Here is a 15,997-nt window from a genome sequence, read left to right on the forward strand (position 1 = left end):
TATTTCGGCAACTGCTTTGATCACAAACACTAATCATTTGACTATAATTGTTACAACTATTTCACACAGCTGTTATTGTTATAATGCATATCAAATTAGAAAAGAAACATTACATTTTCAGCAAATAAGTTATTGGGTAATAAATAAGAACTTTCGTCTAAATTCGAAAGAATAGTTTCACAGTATTTGGGCACCGAGTTAATATGAGACATTAAAGAGGAAGAATGTATTTGTAAAATCTCAGCGAAAGAATTTGAAGTAAATCCAACGTTTCGCCTGGCAATCTGGTCCAAGCTATTTCAAGGAAAATATAATCAAACAACAAAATTATCGAATATAAATAGGTACATGGTTCTCTGGTTTACTGTATCCAATCAAGGTTAACAATGTTTAAAGTATGTATTTGCGTTAGTGTGTAAGAGATATGTGATGTGAAACGAAAAGTGTTAAGATAACAGATTGTGTGTATACGTAAGTGAGAAGGAATTTCATTCAACTAAGATAACATTCAACGTTGGATTTACTTCAAATTCTTTCGCTGAGATTTTACAAATACATCTTCCTCTTTAATGTCTTATTGGGTAATAAATTTGTAAATTGTAACCTTAGAAACTGTTGTTTTAAATTGAATAAACTTTTGTAAGTTGTTTTATGAAATGATTCATCCTATATTATAATGTAGTTATATATCTATTAAAATACCATTATATGACACAAAAACTATTGAAGATTACGGGAATTTATAATCATCGTCACCGCTTGTTAGACGGATATCACTTTCATAGAAGGAAAGTGAAAATGTCGTGTAAATACATGCATACATAGGTCAGAAACTAATAGATATATCATATTATTGTATATCATTTAAGAAAACAGTAAAATTTACATGCATAAAAGCATTAGTGTTTTCCAATTCATTTAAAATTCTATAATATTAATAGCAGCTTAGTTTTTTTCCCACATTAAACGATGAAATAGACTGTATTGAACCCTAGTAGAATAATAAATCAAAACATTTTTACACAGGTTTGATAAAAATGTAACAAGTTCACTATTTATCATTAGTATTGAATGACACTATCTATTGAGAAATACTTTAATTTCCATAGTGTAATAAGAAGACCAAGATTATTATTCTTATAACACTAACGAGATGTATCAAAGAGACCAATTCACTTAGATACTTTAATATCAGATCAGTTTATCGGTCATATTTCAGTAATGAAACCTACGTTTTTACAAGAAATTTAAACAAAATTGTAAAACACAGATTTATTATCAAAGCTAAAAATTAATGACTTTGTTCGCTTAGCAAATGAGATTTATTTTGAAAAAAGAGAAAAATAAAACTAGTATGTTTAGTTAGGTGAGTAAAATTAAAAGTGTACACATGTGTAACTCTGAGAAACTACTGGACTGTCTACTAGTCTATAATTGTGAAGGCTAAAAATAAAAACATTTCAATTATTCAAGTCAATTCAAATGTGAAATAATCTCAATCTTTAGATAAAGAAAGGAGAAAAGTGTTAATGATTAATTACCAGCTCGATCTGTTAGCATTTATACTCACTTCTGCGAAAGTTCATAAATTTAACATGGGATGAATACATCTCATGAAAATTGAGTTTTGTATTTTGGCATATTAATCAAATTATCGTAGTCTACTACTTACTTATTTACTCCTGTTACATCTCGTGGAGGAGCATAGACCACTCATCAGCATACCCATCGATTTCTGTAGTGCACAGTCTTTCCCAGTTGTTTCCAGTTGCTATTCATGACTGCTTCCAATCCCTGACTCAACATGTTTTTTAGTCTTCTTATTCTTTCCCTTCAGGACTCCAAGTTAACGATTGCCTCGTAATGCAATTTCATGATTTTCACAATTTATGTTTTATCTGTCTTCGCAATCTTTTCCTAATTTCCTATTCTATTGGAGGTTGGTTTGTTCTCTCTAACAGTAGACTGTTACTGACTGCGTTTGACCAACGGATCTGGAATATCTTGCATAAACAACTGTGTATAAATACTCGTACTTTTTGATTATCGTTGTTGTAGTCCTCAACGCTTCAGCTCCGTACAATAGAACTGTCATCACGTTCGTACTGAAGATTGTGACTTTGATATTGGCTAGCAGTTGTTTTGAGTTCCATATGTTCAACAACTGTATAAATGCTGTCTTTTCTATGCCAATCCTTGCCTTTCCGTTAGCATAGGATCCTTCCTGTTCGTCGATGATGCTGTCCAGGTACGTGAAATTTTACACTTCCCTCAGAGTCCTCCATCAAGTGTGATTGTGTTGGTGGTCACCGTGTTGTAATTTCTGCCTTGTATGTGTTGAGGCCTGTTGATGCACAGACTGCTGCTTCACTAGTTGTCTTCATCTGCATTTGTTAGTGTGTATGGGATAGAAGAGCTATCTCATCTGCAAAGTCCAAATCATCTAGTTGCATCCTTGCTGTCCGTTGTATTTAGTGCTTCCAATGAAATGTGGGGTCTTTATAAACCTCTCAGCAACCAGAACAAAAAGAGAAAGGGAGAGTGAGCAGCTTTGTTTGACGACGGTCCTCACTTGGAATGAGTCTGTCAGCTGTCCACCATGAATGACTTTGCAGTGTAGTCCATCATATGAATTCCGATTGATGTTGACGATCTTCTCAGTACAACATAGTGTTGAAGAGATTTTCATTACGTTCTCCTATCCACTCTGTCAAACACTTTCTCATAGTCAATGAAGTTGATGTATAGTGACGAATTCTATTTAGTTGATTGTTCAACGATGATCCGTAGTGTCGCGATTTGGTCTGTGCACGACCAGTCCTTACAGAATCCTGTCTGTTGATCTTGAAGATGGACATCTACTAAATCCTCCATCCGGTTCAGCAATCCTCTGTTGCAATCATTTCCTAGTGCCAATAGTAGTGTGATGCATCTGTAGTTCTCACATTTGCTCAGATCTCCTTCATTTGGTATCTTGATATCTATGGTATTCATCCTCTCAGTCTGTTATCACTTACATTTCTCTCCACCAAATCTTCCTGAATAGAATATGGAGCATATATGCAGGTACTACTATGTCTGACTTCAATGGTTTAGCTGGTATGTTGTCAGGTCGTGCTACATTTTCACACTCTTCACTTGTCTAATGGCCATCCTGACTTTATGGATCATTGATGGAGTGCGGTGTATAAGGATGCCTGTAGGTGCTGAATGGATTTCTAATGTATTGAATGGAGCTGGTTTATTCAACAGTTGGTCAAGTTGTTCTATCCAACTGTTCCTATCTTTTTGAATCTCAGTCATTGCTTTGCCTTATTTGTACTTGAACGGTCTCTCTGGCTTACTATATTTCATTACCAATTTCTTCGTTGTATCATATAGTTGTTTCATATTTCCTTCTCTAGCTGAATTTTTCGTTGTTGTTGCTATGTCCACCACGCATTTCCACTTGTTGACTCCAATGTCCCTCTTCACTCGCTTGATTGCTTCAATGTAATCAGATTGTGCCTTGACTGCCTCTACTCTCGTTCCACTTTTGTTCATTACCGTCTTCTTGTTCTTCCTTTATCAAATCTCGCAAATGGTTTCGACAGAGATGACTTCCTATGATTATGCTTGTTGCGACCAAGAATCTCCTGACACGCTGACACTAGTGTTCCTTCAATCCATTTCCTCTTCTTCCAAATGATCTTGTAAGGCTTGGAATCTGTTGTTGAGAGTTATCTTGAATTGGTTCAGTTTGTCAGTATGTCGAATGAAGGCTGTGTTGAATATTTGTGATGTTGTTTCTCCAGTTGTCCAGTGGTTCTCCAGTTTCACGTTCATCTTGTCAACCATCTGGTAGATGGTGATCTGAAGCTACATCAACTCCTCTCCTCATTCTCACGTCTCTCATTGAACTTCTGACATTTTACTGATGCAAATATGATCGATCCCATTTTGTGTAGTGTGGTCCAGTGAAACCCACGTAGCTTAATTCATACATTTGTGGAGAAATATTGTGCCAATTATAAACATTTTGTTGAGTGCACATCAATTTGCGGATCTCTCGTTATTCTCGTTCGTTTCTCCTAGTCAGTTCATGTCGTCCCATCCTATATTCATACCGATTGTTGTCCATTCAAACTTTGACGATTGAGTCTCCCATCTGCATGATTTGGTCCTTCCTCGACACTTCTCTATGATCGACTACAGTCTCTCGTGAAACTGGTCATTATTGTTTTCATTACTATGATTGTTGTGTACCTATCATTGGATGACATTCATTGTGATTCCGTCTTTTTTATTCTGAAGGATGTTTTGATGATTTTGGATCCATGGAATTCTCATCCTATAAATGCTTTACGTGATTTTTTGACAACATCAGGAGACCTTTGTGAGTGTGTGGAGCATTTTCTTCTTCATGACTTGAGTACGGCAGAATCTCTTCTGAATCTTACATCTTCTTCTAGCTAAACTATATGACTACAATATATTATTGACAATATTCTTCAAGCTATCTTGTTTTGGATCTTTCTGAAAATTATTAGTTTATTGACAGTCCTTATTTGTTAAACTTTTTCATTTGATATATTTAATTTAATTTTAATGTTTTAATAGTGTCAGCTCATAACTGAAGTAATTTTATCGTCTTCAAGAAATATTGTGATAAATTTTATAACAATTTGTAAATCTATTCATTTCATTCTTTGAGGTCGTTAAATAAATTTAGGTCGTCTATTTAAAAAAACTAGTTGAATATTAAACAATCAGTTCATTTGATAAATTTTGAGGTTTATCGAAATTACGTAATACATTAGCTCAGTTTACTTTTGTAATCATTCATATGTGATTTTAATAATATCTGTCAAAACTTGATGTCCAATGTAGTTTGATTAACGTTGTGCTTTATTATACCTCTTGGTATTATGTCTCAATTTTGTTGAGATTGGTTTTTATTTCTTAGATAAATATAACAAAAACTCGATTTATGACCAGTTTGTCCTAAATGTACAAAGCTAATATATCCGAACGTTTGGAGGAATTTCACTTTCTTATTATGCTATAAATAACTTGATAAAAACATGAATTACAACATCTTCGGAAAGAAAAAAACGGTGTTAATGTTTAACCCTAACCAATCCACGAAATTGTGTCACCGTCCACCATTGTTTTCAGTGACTTACTATCTCACAACAGAACCGGTTGAACTCTACTTTTCACGACTTTTCACTAGAACTTCAGGAAATACCTCTTAGAGACCGTCATTAGTGAGCATACAATGATTATAATCAGAGAGGGATTTTGTGGATAATATAGTAGTTTAATAGTTCAATTCATGAGTTGATTAAAGCATGGATTTGCCTTTCATATGAAATAAGTTTAAGTGTGCAGGACGCATTTCATTTATGTATTCACAAATAACAAGAGGACATTTTAGACATTATGAACCATTTACTTCAAAATAAGTTAATTAAAACAATATTGTTTTCAGTTAGATCCAAACCAGGCTCTGCTCTGATATTGTGGAAATTCTTATTTTGACACTTAGTAAAAAAACAACTTATGGAAAGAAATATTTTCTAAATCATTTTTTCTTCATGGCTCTTTTCTATCAACGAAGAGAGGTGTTCACTAACATGTTGGCTTAGTTGTCTGGTTGTGCCTCAAGTATAGCTTTCTCTATAGGAGCAGCCGAATTCGTAGACACACATGGATGTAGAAAAATCAGATAACTTCTACTTTAGTTGATGAATTTTTAAAATAAGTGCGTTTCAGATTCAACAACAAACCGTTATTCTATTTTTTTCAAATTATGTGAACTTATGAATTTGTGACACATTAGAAAAAGAATTTATTTTATTTATTTACTTGAACACATAAATATTGGTACAAAGGGACATCGAATACAATTGCGCCACACAAGTCACTTGATTTGTGTATGGGCTGATGCTGCTCAGGTGTCCAAACCAAAGAAGGTGGTTTTCTTAGGGGGCCACACCCGGAGCCTTCGACCTAGAGGTCTGATCCGCAAGGCAATGGAGCAGTCCTATGGTATCCGGTGACCAACGATTGGTTCATACGCCATTTGTTCACTCAGGATCCTGGAGTTCATGTACACCATTAGTTTGAAATCATGGTTTTCCAACTCCCCTAAATGGATCATCCGTATCTACCAACCCGGTCAAAGCACCGGACATTCAATTTTTACCCTCTCAATTTCGTATACAGCACCTCCGTCGCGAGGAGGAAGTGAGTAGAACTTCCCTGACATTGGCTGTATTCACATGACCATGTGAGAGCATTTCGAGAGGAAGATCTGACTCTCCTCATTCTCAGCCGTATCAGGGCATTTGGGGAGAAATGTTATTTACTTAATTCCTGAAGTAAGCAAACTTTCTAGTGATATTTCTACACAGGTCTTTAGAAAATCATAATTCTGTTCTGTATGATTTTATAAAAGCTGTGAATATTCAAAGTTTGATACAATTACAAATATCTTCCAATTTTTAACAAAACTCTATATTGGTTAAATATTAAAGAATGCAATTGATGTATGTGCAACCAGACTAACTTTAATCTAACGTTAATTATACTTAAACAATTCTTGAAGAAGAATTATAGTTTATCAAATATTTGAACTTTATTCAACAAATGTTCCATGTGAAACAACTTTGTATTAATCTTGGCCACCAGTAAGTCTTATTAAAGACACTGAATAAGAGACTTTTTTGAAAGCAATGTAATATCAAAGTATTTATTTCTATAATTAATTCACTATTAGACAGGCTATAAATAAATGTCCGTGAAAGTTTATTATAAGCACTTTTTTTATTTCAATAATGACAACATTTAAATGACTAACAATGGATTTCTTTACATTGTTACTGACAGATCACATTGTGCATCTGATTGTTATATATATATATTAGGTAAACTTAGTAGCATTCCTGTTAGTCAGCCAAAAGTAAATACATTTTTCGTCTGCTCAGCATATGTTTCATGTGAAAGTATTTACCTCTTTCTAATAGATTTACTAGTGTAATAGATATGATTGACTAGTTTCAGATATATCAACGATTTTCCTTGTTTCTTAGTTATAATTACCTTTTCACATTGTCACATGATACATTTTGTATGCGATATTGTGTTATTATTTATTTCATGTCACATCATTATGTGGTAATTTAAGACTTAGATTTTATTATAAATTACACAAAATCAATTAGATCAGTTTTGTTTTGTGAGACAAGATAAAATGATTAGGTACCAGATTATACTGGAAATACAAAAAATGTGCAAAGATTTGTTAAACAGACAGTTGAGAATACGCTGTAAATGAATTACAATAAAGATGAATGTTTAAGTAAAAACGATAAATGATAAATATTGTTTAACTTTACCCATTACTAAGCATCCATGATCCCACAGGTGGGACTCGAAACTAGGACCCTCAGCCTTGAGCGAAGGCTTAGCCTCTAGATCACTGAGCCGGGATCCAACGGTGACTAGCTTCAAGAGGTAATAAGTAAAGTTCTAGTGAAAAGTCATGATAAGTGGAGATCAATCTTGTCGAGTGTGAGGCAGTTACCCACTGAAGACAATGAAAGACAGTTGTGCAATATCGTGGATTGGTTGAAGTTGAAACGGTCGTCCAGTGCTTCCATGTTTTCAATGGTGGTCTAACATTGACCAGTTCATGATCTCAACAAAAAATCAAAAGAAAACTCAACTGTCTCCATGACCTTATACTGATGTTTATCCAATAATATTTATGCAAGTGTGGTGTGTACTTTTATACGAACTGATATAAATAGTGTGTAGCAGAAACTGGAAGTAGGATACTTACTGACAGTAGAGAAAAATGAGGATTAAGAAAGAGAAACAGAAGTAGTTAGAGTGGCAACAGGAATGAAAGAATGGTGGAGTTTGTAAGAGACAACTTAAGGAAAATGCGCAAGTGGTATATCCAATGTACTGTTTCAGTATTTTACAAATTCAATGTGTGATTCAGTATAAAACTACCTAATGTTCAACCTTAAGCTATTGGGTTTCGGTTACAGCCTTGGAAGGATGGGAAGTTGGATGGCCTGCATTATTCCTGGTAATGGTGGTCTGTCAGTTGACCCAACATTTTCATGAAATCGTTGTTAGATGTAGCTTTAATCACGTGTTGAGGTAATGAATTAGATAGAAAAGTCGATAGTCAGCTGACAAGTAGTTTGTTCTGGGTTTGTGGAAGTTTGTAATAAGTCTTCGTAAATTCTCTGGTTTGTAAGACAAGAAAAATGAGGGCATGTTCAATGCAACTTTATCATTAAATAACTTAAAAACTGTGATCAAGTCACCTCTGGTTGTTCTATGTATCAAAGCAAGTAGATTAAGTTTAACCAGTCTATCTTCATTTCTGACAATTCAGTCCTTCGATATTTCTAGTCTGCCGTAGGTGTATTACAGTTTCTTAATATTAAACATCGACCACCAATAGCTACAGACTGCGTCAGCCAAGTTTATTTGACAGTGATTACATCTGGTTTGGTACAGTTGATCTGTACACCTGGCTACGATCTTTTGTTGAGCGGGCTCTACGGTTTTGTATTACATACCTGAAGACCAATTAAATGGCTTCGCGCCGCATGCATAGTGGTTTTGGCATTATTCTCCATCGAAGCCTCACCACCCGAAAATTTACAAGTGAATGGTCTTCACTAGCATCTAACACTGGTTTCCGTTCTTTTTCAGCCTCATCTCTTCTTGTATGCAGTTCATGAGCTGAAAGTCTTTGCGGACAAAATCTACTGACCATTTTAGTTTTTGTCCATTCTGTACTACTAAGTCCTTTTATTAGGAAATTTAAATACTGCTTTTAGCAGCCTTGTTTGATTTTGTTCCAAATCCGTTTGGTAACCTAGTCTATAATCTTTCAGAAAGGTGGTCTCAGAGATATCTTGAGGTATAAGCTGGTTAGGTAGGTTTTTCACCTAGCCGATGTCATCCCCAGTGTGAGTTAAGGGGTTCTGAGCCTTCATTTTCCTTGACTCTATAAAGGCGTCTGAACTGTGATTATGTTCAGCCTTCTGTTTCTCAACTACTGTTTGGGAGACTGGCTTTTCTTTAGCAACATTAGGTCGTTTTTTCGATTTGCACCCATTCATCAGCTTTCACTGGAATAGCAACTACAGTTGCATTACATACACGATGAGATCCTGGATGGTTGTCGATGACTTAGGTGGTCAGGTTGTTAATTATCCTTCTAGAAACAGATCTAGTCTCACAACTAGGTTTCCTAAACGCTTCCTGGATTATGCCATTTGAAGGGCGTGAGAGAGAAGAAACTTTCTTGAAATTTTATTTCTGATAAAACTCTTTGAAGTTGATTCTTACTCGTTTAGTTCATGCAAGTCAATCGAATCTGAGTTTATTTGGGGTGACTTCACATAGATTTGCAAATCGACAGAGGGGACACATTTTGATTCATCTCGATCACTCTTGATAATATGCCTTTTGGCAGCGTTTACCATTGCAATGGGTTCGGATAGCAAGCTGTCTGCAACCTAACAGCATTTCTGACACAACCACTCACATTCATTTTTGCTAAACCATTTGAAGGCCGCAGGTGTTAGATTTGTGCAGACTTCCTTTACACTAATCGTACTCATCCAAAAAGTATCGACAGCATGGGCGCTAGTAACTGCTTTTTCGGCATTGTCCTGTCATCAATCAGAGGTTTTCAAACAAATTGGAAACACATGTACAGTTATTTTGTTTCAGACTTCATAACTTGATCTTCATATTTTATCATCAAGTTCAGTGATTTCATCAACATGAATGGTTTATTTTAAACAATTTTTCAAATTCATGAATTCCCCTTAAGCCAGAATAACATTTGTGTTAAAATAGGATGGATTCATTTAAATCATGGTTTCTCTTCAACTGTTTATAACCTACCAAACAGAAATATTCATTTACAATCTGTGAATAATCTTTACATAACGACAGGAATAGAAGAGTTCTAGTGGTAAAGTGGATGAATATTTATGTCATTTAGTGTGAAAATTCTAGAAGAAAAACTTTAAAACACATAGTAGCACGATTTTAAGAAATGAACAGTGATGTTAAAGCTGCGTAATAACAACCATAAAATTAGATAGAATAACAGATAAAGATGAATGAAGCTGAAAACTACCCAAGAAGAGCAGAAAATAATTTGTAATTGAAAATATGGAAAAATATATTGCATGATTAACTGAAGTAAAGTAGAAGTCATCAGGGTAGCAAGAGATTTACGACTATTCCTTTAAAATAAATAAGTTCGCTTTCAGTATATTAACAAAAATGACCTTATTTAAAGGGAAAAATTCAAAGTTGCTTTGAAAAACTTTAAGATGCCAACAAAGTGACATTTGTTAACCTTTCTCTCTCAGCTTTTGTAGGATGTAGCCTAAAATGGGAGCGAGAATTTGTGGTGTGTAGTACTATGTCAAGCCCACATGGGTTATTCTGGCTTCCAGACAGATCAGTTAATTTATCCTTTTCGAGACATATTTGATCTTGTCGATCATTCATATATTAGCCTTGACTGTTCCTATCGTATCGTTTACCTTATTGATCACATGCATTGACCTTATTCTTGTCTAGTTATAAATGATGAGTCACGTTTGATCAAATGAAGTTGGTACGCTTGCCTTCTGTGCATTGTTTTCCTTCGCTTTCCCGCTTTTCATTTTTGATGTATATAGGTAATCGTGTGTCTGAAATGAATCCATCCAGCTCAAACCGTAACTCCGCCTGTAGTTCTACCTGGGTTACTGCCGGTCTCAAGCCACACGAAGAATGACGGTTGGGCATAGGGTCGGAAACCTCATCACGTCAAAAACAACCTTACTAAAAAACCCCAACCAGAATAAACAAGTCAAACCATTTAAAATCTGCTCTCCCGGTTGAAAGATAATCATTTAGAAGAATTGTGATGCCTCATAGGGAAAGCCAAGATTATTCGAAAGTTATGAGGCTGATGCCCCATCTAACAGCTGGACAGAAAATGTTAAATTCAGAAGAGATTCTGCCGTACTCAAGTCATGAAGAAGAAAATGCTCCACACACTCACAAAGGTCTCCTGATGTTGTCAAAAATCACGTAAAGCATTTATAGGATGAGAATTCCATGGATCCAAAATCATCAAAACATCCTTCAGAATAAAAAAGACGGAATCACAATGAATGTCATCCAATGATAGGTACACAACAATCATAGTAATGAAAACAATAATGACCAGTTTCACGAGAGACTGTAGTCGATCATAGAGAAGTGTCGAGGAAGGACCAAATCATGCAGATGGGAGACTCAATCGTCAAAGTTTGAATGGACAACAATCGGTATGAATATAGGATGGGACGACATGAACTGACTAGGAGAAACGAACGAGAATAACGAGAGATCCGCAAATTGATGTGCACTCAACAAAATGTTTATAATTGGCACAATATTTCTCCACAAATGTATGAATTAAGCTACGTGGGTTTCACTGGACCACACTACACAAAATGGGATCGATCATATTTGCATCAGTAAAATGTCAGAAGTTCAATGAGAGACGTGAGAATGAGGAGAGGAGTTGATGTAGCTTCAGATCACCATCTACCAGATGGTTGACAAGATGAACGTGAAACTGGAGAACCACTGGACAACTGGAGAAACAACATCACAAATATTCAACACAGCCTTCATTCGACATACTGACAAACTGAACCAATTCAAGATAACTCTCAACAACAGATTCCAAGCCTTACAAGATCATTTGGAAGAAGGGGAAATGGATTGAAGGAACACTAGTGTCAGCGTGTCAGGAGATTCTTGGTCGCAACAAGCATAATCATAGGAAGTCATCTCTGTCGAAACCATTTGCGAGATTTGATAAAGGAAGAACAAGAAGACGGTAATGAACAAAAGTGGAACGAGAGTAGAGGCAGTCAAGGCACAATCTGATTACATTGAAGCAATCAAGCGAGTGAAGAGGGACATTGGAGTCAACAAGTGGAAATGCGTGGTGGACATAGCAACAACAACGAAAAATTCAGCTAGAGAAGGAAATATGAAACAACTATATGATACAACGAAGAAATTGGTAATGAAATATAGTAAGCCAGAGAGACCGTTCAAGTACAAATAAGGCAAAGCAATGACTGAGATTCATCACAGCTGTCGCACAAACGGGGTTATCCAAGTATAAAGTACGAAGCTAAATGGAAGATTTTTGTTCATAGTATATGTATAAACTAAGGTCCGTTTAACCGGCAGTAAAAATTCACTTCTCCATTGTTCCATCGAAAGTGTTTTGTCACGAAATTTTAGATTTTGTGAAGTTTCAATGGAAGTAATATGAGGTGGGAACTCGATAACTTTTGTCTGTCTGAATGAAAAATTAGTTCCGTATAATGAGGCAAGTTTGGTGGCCCAATACGTCACTTTTAATGGAACACTTAGTCTAGAAATAATCGTTCCAGGTATTTAATTTTTACACACATTTAGTCTTTTCAATAAAGTGGACCCTTATAAACTTTATAATTGAACGTGAATATGATGCTCGTCAAACTGACAATATAAGTGTATTTTTGTTGAGTCTCAATTACAAAATCTGGATATGTGTTAACATAACCGCTTGTTTTAAAAGTCCAAACAGCATATTTGAGTGATAGTGTTACCTTTCGAATGAAAATTTTGGAACACCTAAAAACACTGGATTCTGATTTCATCATGATTGATTGCTTGCCTATACATCTTTTATTCCGATGATGACACGATTTTTTTCAATGTCAAGCAACCAGCAGTAGTTATGGTCTGCTCATACTGAACTGTTTCCAAAAAATTACGGGAGTTTATTGAAAAATTAATTGATACGTGTTCATAACGGAACTGTCGATGAAATGCAGTATATTCGAGATTGGTAATCTTGGTTGGCGAGTTTTGAACACATTCGAATAACGATATTAAATTTTCTATTGCGCCAAGTTTAATCACTTTGAAAAGCTCTTATTGAAATCTGAAGTGAAATATATAATTCTGTCATACTATTTATTACCTTATGTTAGAAATATCAGTAACGCATTCAACCACAGACATTTTTTGAAAGCTATTCTTTCTACTTAAATATTTAAAAGTAGCTCACGTTCAAAGTGTAAATTTCATTTCTGTAGTGCTAATTGAAAAATCACTCTTCATCTTATGTAATTCAGTGATCTTTATTCCTTTGAAAAAACGAACCCGAACAATATGTGTTGGTTTTTAAAGCATGTTAGACATCATGGGGAAGTCAGAGTGTGATCCTATTGTTCTAAGGATCTAATCGGAAACAATATTGTTCGCTTGTATATGTTGTTCGGATTGACTTGAGATAATTTAAAGCATTGATATATTTTTAAATTGCTTCAAGCCTAAAGTGATTCCATTTTTAATGTATGACATTTAGCGAAAACATTCTCTTAGAATTTCTATCTTTATATTTTTAAATGACTCACTTGTTCTCATCAAAATACGTACAATATTCACATTTCCCATATTGTTTTCTTCTATGATTAACTTGAATTGTATACTGACATATTAATCTTCGTCATAATATACACTATCCATGAAATCAAACTAAGAGTCAAACACTTCAAATAGTTTTGTATTTAGTCAGATATATTTTAATGAAAATCAATGCATTTATTATGGTAATATCAGTCAAAATTTTGGATTAACGATTAATACAATTTTTACGCTGTTGTTAATGGACCAGTAATGACTGACTATTCATTGGTAAGTCCAGAGAGCTGAAAAATTACTATATGGTAGACAAAGCAAACAAAGTTGCAAAACATATTATTTTATGTTAGATGGCACGTTATTGATTTTAGTTCTTGCTGTCACTTATCAATGAGACATATTTGCGGCGCTGCGAAACTGTGTGGGTTACTCGTAATTTAAAGTCACTTTGTGTTATAGCACAACGAGAAAAGCGAAAAAAGATCTAGTTATAATTTCAATTCGGGTTACGTATTCAGAAATGAAAGCTCAACTATTCCATAAGTTTGTAACCAAATGAAATAACTCATTTCCAGAAGCAATCATAAATCAGTTCACGACTAAAAATACACATGTACTCAAAAGATCACTACTGATAAGCATAAAAAACATGCCTTAATCTAATTGAATAAACGCTAACAATTTATTATCATTTTCTCCGGTTTTTAATTGTGTGTTATGCTGTAAAAGTCATTTATTCCTTATAAAAGTGGAATTTGGAAAGTCCCAAAACGTCCTAAAATCTTCTTTATACTCATTAAGATTTTACCAATGTTTTTTCGATCAATTAAAGAGTTATTAGGTTACATTTAATGAGTACTTTACTTTTATCTTGAAATCACTGACATGGTCTATGAGAACGTAAATCACTGCATCAAATCACTGAATTTCTTTCAAATTAGACTGAGAATATTTCACACTTTCCCACTAATGTCCTTCAGTAGTAGTAGTTTTTCAGTAGTTGATTATGCCCAACTCATATACAATCAGTAGGCTCACCAACAAAAAATGATATTTGCCTAAAATCTTGAGTCTCATACTATTTAATCAAACGTATATGTATAACACTTTACTTTATACTTTGATTTCAACGAAATTAACACTTACACCAAGCACATGTTCTTTAAAATTATTACTGTAAGTAGATTTTCAGTTCCAACTACGTCATTGGTAAGCAATATGGTTGTGTAAATTTACGGTACCAAGCCGACTAACCAGAATCTTAGTTATTTTTAAGATTTTCAGATGGGTGTTTGAAACACTTTTATTTATAATTACGAACGGTATATTTCTTTTAGTTACATATCACAGAATACAGAAAGCTTTTATAATCTTCTGTCTGTCTTAACAACTGGTATTTAAAACCATAAAGCTTTCATCAGTTTGTTTTATATGTTGATATGAAATTTACAAAACCATTGATCTTAATCGAAAGCACCACCTAACACCACCTTTTGTCTCCATGGTAGACACTTTCCAAATTTCATGTTAACTTCAGACTTGATTTTTACTAATGGTTATAAATAGCTTGTAAGTTGTGAAAATTAACGTCGATGAAGGATAAATCAAAGAAGGTGTAGCACGATCATAGATTGGAACAATACAAGATTCGTTTCTATTATGGATAATGTTCCAAGTTTCAATAATTAAAAATACATTGTTGCTCACATATCAGGAAAAATTCAATTTTTCATAACAACAGTTGAAATAAAAACCAAGATCGAAGTTTCCCTATATAGAAATTATAGAAAGATTAGTGTAATAAGTGTACGGAATGAGTAGGTAGAGAAATTCGTGTGTCTGAGTAGCTGCATAAGTATAGGTGTTGGTGTGAGTGGGGAAATCAATTCACGTATAATGAAAGTCAAAAGGTGTTTATACTGATCTTGGCCATCTTTGGAGTCTTTGTAATATTAGTCTGGTTACAAAAGTTCGGATCAATAATGCGTCAGTAAGAGTAGTGTTCCTCAATACTTGTGAAATCTGGCCTGCCCAAGTTGAGGATTTTAGACGACTTTCTGTGTTTGATCATCGTTTTCTTTGACAGATTGCTAACTTCCATTAACAACACCATTTTGGTAATATGGAAGTTTGGCAACGAATTGTCAAGTACAGCGACGATAATTCAATTAGCTTTCCCGTCTTGAAACACCGACTTCGGTTGCTTAGACAGGTACTATAAATGTCTTATCATGTTGTGCATTATTTTCCGACTCTGGAACTAGTTGAAAAATGCGTAGAGGTGGTCAGTGCATGATATGGTGTCGTAGTATGAAAGAAAGGTATGCAGGACTGACATCTGTTTATACTTCACGATTCCCTGGTTGAGGTCCTGGAGATAGCGCAATATGGTGTCTTCGAACGTTATCACATATGGCTCAGAATACAAGCCATTGGCGATCATGCTGTAACTTACGCTTGATAAGAGCTAAAATAACTGACAGAATCTTTTCTGGTT

This window comes from Schistosoma haematobium, chromosome ZW (assembly GCF_000699445.3).
Source record: "Schistosoma haematobium chromosome ZW, whole genome shotgun sequence".
Taxonomy (NCBI): Eukaryota; Metazoa; Platyhelminthes; class Trematoda; order Strigeidida; family Schistosomatidae; genus Schistosoma; species Schistosoma haematobium.